Genomic DNA, 5,907 nt, shown 5'->3' with positions numbered 1-5,907 from the left:
TGGTCGACACATCTCGCAGCCCGCCTGGCATGCATCGCAATGGCGTCGACGATGGCGGTGGCGATCTGTCACGCGTTCATGAAGAATACCACCCCAAAACTCTCTCTTCTCAGCAGAGAGAGGAACTTCACCGCCGCAAATGTGGAGGCCCTCCACACGCCCGTTGTTGGCGAGTCGCCTGAGGCTTGGGCCTTGGAGGCAGCGCGTTTGGCCACTTCGGCTGAGCGCACTCGACTGGAGAATCTTCAGCGTTCACTCGACGAGCATGCTCAGCGGCAGATCCCCGAGTCCAGTCGACGACAGCGGTGATTGTTTCCACCGGAACCATAGGTATACCGCACTTTGATTTAGAATCTTACTGCTGCAGCCCATATAGCAGAATCCATTTAGCCATCCCAGTCGGAAGCTGGTAGAGGTTTAATGCAAATCAGAGCGGTGCTCCGAGCAGCAGGAGAGCAGAACACGGCAGTTTCTTAGTCGCGCAACGGGATCCATAGAAGATTTGTGTTGGCTGATACCGTCCAGTCGGCTCACATCCCAAGATCGCCTCCGCGGTGTGAGGGACGTGGGCATCGTCAAGGGTAGTATTTGTGTCGGAATCATGAGAAACAAGATCGTCGGCTCGACCGCGATGATCGCCGTCGAGTGCCTACACCCCCTCTGAGGGGCGAATCATAAGTGCCCCGCCATTATGATGATAGGCGCTCGTACAGCAAAGAGCGGTGAAGGCCTGCCGACCCAAGAGAACAAGGGTTTGACGCAAGGTCAATTCTGGTGCAAGGTTTGGTAGACAAGAACCGGGCTCATAGATAAGGACATGATAAAGATCATCTGACTGGAGACAGAATACATGTTTCTGGTCCTGAGTGTTTCAACGGGGCTATCAGAGTAGTAGAGATCCCTCCCAACTTCAGGTTGGCGACCGGGGTCAGTAAGTTCACCGGTGCAGATCGGCGGAGGAAACGATGAAGTGGCCATGAAGCACTTTCCCTTGATGCTTGTGGTGTCAGCTAGGGCTTGGTTGAATCAGTTGACTCCGGGATGTATATTCAGCTGGGAGGAGTTGGCTCGAGTGTTTGTCAGAACATTTGAGGGCACGTGCAAACGGCCGACAGGATTGACAGAATTACAACATAGTGTTCAAAAACCGAATGAAACTTTGAGGGATTATATTCAGAGGTGGTCTACTTTACACCAAACTGTAGAGAATGTGTCTCATCATCAAACATTATATGCCTTCAAGGAGGGCGTTCGGTATCGAGAGCTCAACCTAAATTTGGTCGGACAGGAGACATGTCTTTGACTCGAATGATGGAGATAGCCACTCGGTACGCCAATGGCGAAGAAGAGGACCGACTCTGTAGTAGCAAGCGTAAACCGGTCGGCCAGGACACCGGAGGAGGAAATTCCAATCGGAAGCAGAAGCGCAAAGCAGAGCCTGCAACACCTGGAGAGGTTGCAGCCGCAATCCAAGGAAAGGCTAAAGGAAAACCTAAAGGGCCCTGGACTTCTCAAAAAGTGAAAGATCCAGCCGGTAATGATGTGTTGGATTTAACATGTCAGATTCACATCAGGAAGGATGAAGAGGGAAATCTGATTTATCCCAAGCATACCACTCGACAATGCCGAGTCCTTATTCAGTAGTTCCGAGAAAAACAACCCAATGAGAAAGAGAAAGAATTTGATAAGGATGAGGACAAAGAAGAGGATGATGATGGATTTCCCTATGTCAATTCCACCCTGGTAATTTTTGCTAACGTGGAAAGCAAAAGTTGACTGAAAGTCATCAACAGGGAAGTGAATATGGTTGCTCCGGCAACGAAGACGTATCTGAGGTGGTCAAACACTCCTATCACATTCGACCAGTCAGATCACCCGCTGCATGTTGCCACCCCTGGGAGGCAAGCGTTGGTGGTCGACCCGGTCATTGGAGGCACCCGACTGACCATAGTTTTGATGGATGGTGGCAGCGGATTGAAAATCTTGTATGCAGAGACCCTCCGTGGGATGGGCATTCCGAAGACCAAGCTTAGTGAGAGTAACATGCGTTTTCACGGAGTTATACAAGGGAAGAAGGCAGATTCACTCGGCCAAATCACCCTTGATGTGGCTTTTGGCGATTCAAAGAATTACCGGAAGGAAAAGTTGACATTCAAAGTCATGGATTTTCACAATGCTTATCACGCTATCCTGGGCAGAACCGCATATGCCCATTTCATGGCTCGACCATGTTATGTGTATCTCAAGCTCAAGATGCATGGCCCTAGGGGCGTAATTACAGTCACCGGTAATTTGCAGCGAGCAGAAGAGTGCTTCCAGAAGGGCTCGAAGATTGCCGATGAACATATGGCAGCAATTTAAATGGAAGAATACAACAGACAGTAGATCCGAGTGATTTGTTGAGAGCTAAGAAGCCAGCTTCAGAGTCTGCATTTAAGTCGACTGGTGAAACAAAGTCAGTTCATATTCACCCGACTAATCCCAATGCTGCTCCGACTCATATATCAACAACACTCGACAGCAAATAGGAAGAAGCGCTCATCCAGTTCCTCTGTGAGAACTGGGGCATCTTTGCATGGAAACCTTATGACATGCCAGGTGTACCTAGGGATCTGGCTGAGCACCATTTGCGAGTCGACCCAAAAGTTAAACCAATGAAAGAGTATCTCCGACGGTCCGCCGTGGAAAAGCGAAAGGCGATTGTCGAAGAAGTGGCTCGACTTCTAGCAGCCAAATTCATCCGAAAGATTTACCACTCCGAGTGGCTTGCCAATGTCGTCATGGTTCCCAAGAAGGATGACTCACTCCGTATGTGTATTGACTTCAAGCATATCAATCGGGCCTGCCCGAAGGATCATTTTCCTCTACCCTGCATCGATCAAATAGTTGACTCAACTGCGGGGTGCGAGCGACTGTCCTTTCTCGATGCATATTCCGGGTATCATCAGATCCAACTGTATGGGCCCAATGAAATAAAGACAACCTTTATCACCCCATTCGGGTGCTTTTGCTATATTACCATGCCCTTGGGTCTCAAGAATGCTGGCGCCACGTTCATGCGCATGATACAGAAGTGTCTGCTAACTCAAATCAGTCGGAATGTGGAGGCTTACACGGATGACATCGTGGTTAAGTCACGTAAAGGTTCCGACCTACTGACTGACCTCGCTGAAACCTTTGCCAGTCTAACAAGATATGATATCAAGCTTAACCAGTCGAAGTGTACATTCGGAGTTCTAGGTGGCAAGTTACTCGGTTTCCTTGTTTCCGAATGAGGAATCGATGCGAACCCAGAGAAAGTCGGCGCAATACTTCGAATGAAGCGCCCTATGCGCATACACGACGTTCAGAAGCTTACTGGTTGTTTGGCCGCCTTGAGTCGGTTCATCTCTCATCTTGGTGAAAAGGCATTACCTCTTTACCGATTGATGAAGAAATATGATAAGTTCGAGTAGAATCCTGAAGCTGACGTAGCGTTTGAAGAGCTACAAACCGTGCTTTCCACCGAGCCGGTGCTCGCAGCTCCAGTTAGCAAGGAGCATTTTCTGCTTTATATTGTAGCCACTAGACAAGTTGTCAGTATAGTACTCACGGTCGAGCGGGAAGAAGAAGGTAAAACCCATAAAGTTCACCGCCCAGTGTACTATATTTCTGAAGTCTTAACTCTATCCAAGAAGAGGTACCCGCATTACCAAAAGTTGGTTTATGGAATTTACTTGACTACAAAGAAGGTGGCACATTATTTCTCAGATCACTCCATCATAGTCATCAGCGATGCTCCATTGTCAGAAATTATAAACAACAAAGATGCAACTGGTCGAGTGGCAAAGTGGGCGATTGAACTCCTTCCGTTGGATATCAAGTTTGAGGCAAAGAAAGCAATCAAATCCCAGGAAATAGCATATTTCCTCGTCGAGTGGATTGAACAACAACAACTGACTCAAGTCCAGTCGGAACATTGTACTATGTTCTTTGATCAATCCAAAATGTTGAGCGGTTCTGGTGCTGGAGTTGTTCTGGTATCCCCTCCAGGTGACAAACTTAGTTATGTCGTTCAGATTCACTTTGATTCCTCCAACAATGAGGCTGAGTACGAAGCTCTTTTGTATGGGTTGCGAATGGCCATTTCACTCGGCGTCCGTCGCCTAATGGTCTTCAGTGACTCGGATTTGGTGGTTAATCAGGTGATGAAAGAGTTGGATGTGAGAAGCCCAGCTATGACTGGCTATTGCAATGCAGTTAGAAAGTTAGAAAAGAAGTTTGAAGGTTTAGAGCTCCACCATATTCCCCGACTGAAGAACTAGGCAGCAGATGACCTGGCTAAGATAGGTTCAAAGCGAGAGCCCATTCCTAGCAATGTGTTCTTAGAGCATCTTCACACACCATCAGTCCAGGAAGATCCCTTCACGGAAGAGCCCCCATAACCTAAGAGTTACCCTGATCCGACTGAAGTTGAAGTGCCAGCTGTGGTCGACCTAGTCATGGAAGCTTTGCTCGTCATTCCTGATTGGTTGGACTGTACCGTACATCGCACATATTCTCAGGAAAGAGGTGCCAGAAGACGAAGACGAAGCGCGACAGATCGTCCGTCGGTCCAAAGCCTTCACTGTGATAAGAGGTCGACTGTACAAAGAAAGTGTGACTAGAGTTGCACAACGATGCATTACCCCAGAAGAAGGTCGAATGATCCTCAATGATATCCACTCGGGGACCTGTGCTCACCATGCGTCCTCACGGACAATCGTGTCCAAAGCATATCGAGCAGGTTTTTAGTGGCCGCGAGCGAATTAAATGGCAAAGGAAATAGTCGACAAGTGTGAAGGTTGCCAGTTCTACTCCAAACATGTCTCACAAACCCGCCTCAGCTTTGAAGACCATTCGACTCATTAGCCCATTTGCCGTTGGGGGTTGGATATGGTTGGACCCTTGAGGACTGGTAGAAGTGGTTTCACTCACCTACTTGTTGCAGTCGACAAGTTCACTAAGTGGATTGAGGCCAAGCCCATCAAAAGCCTCGATTCGAGCACTGCCGTCAGCTTTGTCAGGGGGCTAACATTCAGGTTTGGAGTCCCACACAGCATCATCACAGACAATGGATCAAACTTTGATTCAGATTAATTGGGAGCTTTCTGTGCTTCCCAAGGCACTCGGGTCGGTTATGCTTCAGTCGCTCACCCGTAGTCGAACGGACAAGCAGAAAGAGCAAATGGTTTGATCCTCCAATAGTTGAAGCCCAGGCTAATGCGAGATTTCAAGCATGCGGCTGGTGCTTGGGTAGATGAGTTACCATAAATACTGTGGGGCCTGAGGACGACACCGAATCGGTCGACTGGTCAGACTCCCTTCTTCTTGGTCTATGGAACCGAGGCCGTGCTACCGACTGATTCGCTTCATAATGCCCCGCGAGTGGAACTTTTCTTAGAAGCCAAAGCAGAACAAGCCCTTCAAGATGCTGTTGACCTTCTGGAAGAGGAAAGAGAGATGGCGATGATCCGGTCGACCATCTATCAACAAGATTTGCGGCCTTTTCATGCCAGAAATGTTAGAGGTCGAGCATTTCAAGAAGGAGACCTAGTTCTTCGAGTGGACCAGCAACGTCCACACAAGCTCGCCCCTGCCTAGGAAGGCCCCTTCATCATCACCAAAGTGCTCCACAATAGTGCATATCACCTGTACGATGTGGAACACAAGAAAGACGAGCCACACGCCTGGAATGCGGAGCTTCTCCGCCACTTTATCACTTAATCATTCGGATTGTCGAGATGTAATAAGAAGTACCTTTCAGTTTGTTTATCAAAGACAAGGTTTTGCATTCTCCTAAATGATTGTTATTTCTTATGCATGTGTCCAAAATCCCCAAGTGGGTGGCTTAGCTGTGAACCTAATTCGCCTAAGTTCCGAAAATTA

Source organism: Triticum dicoccoides, chromosome 2A (assembly GCF_002162155.2).
Source record: "Triticum dicoccoides isolate Atlit2015 ecotype Zavitan chromosome 2A, WEW_v2.0, whole genome shotgun sequence".
Classification (NCBI taxonomy): domain Eukaryota; kingdom Viridiplantae; phylum Streptophyta; class Magnoliopsida; order Poales; family Poaceae; genus Triticum; species Triticum dicoccoides.
This window is presented reverse-complemented; position numbering follows the sequence as displayed.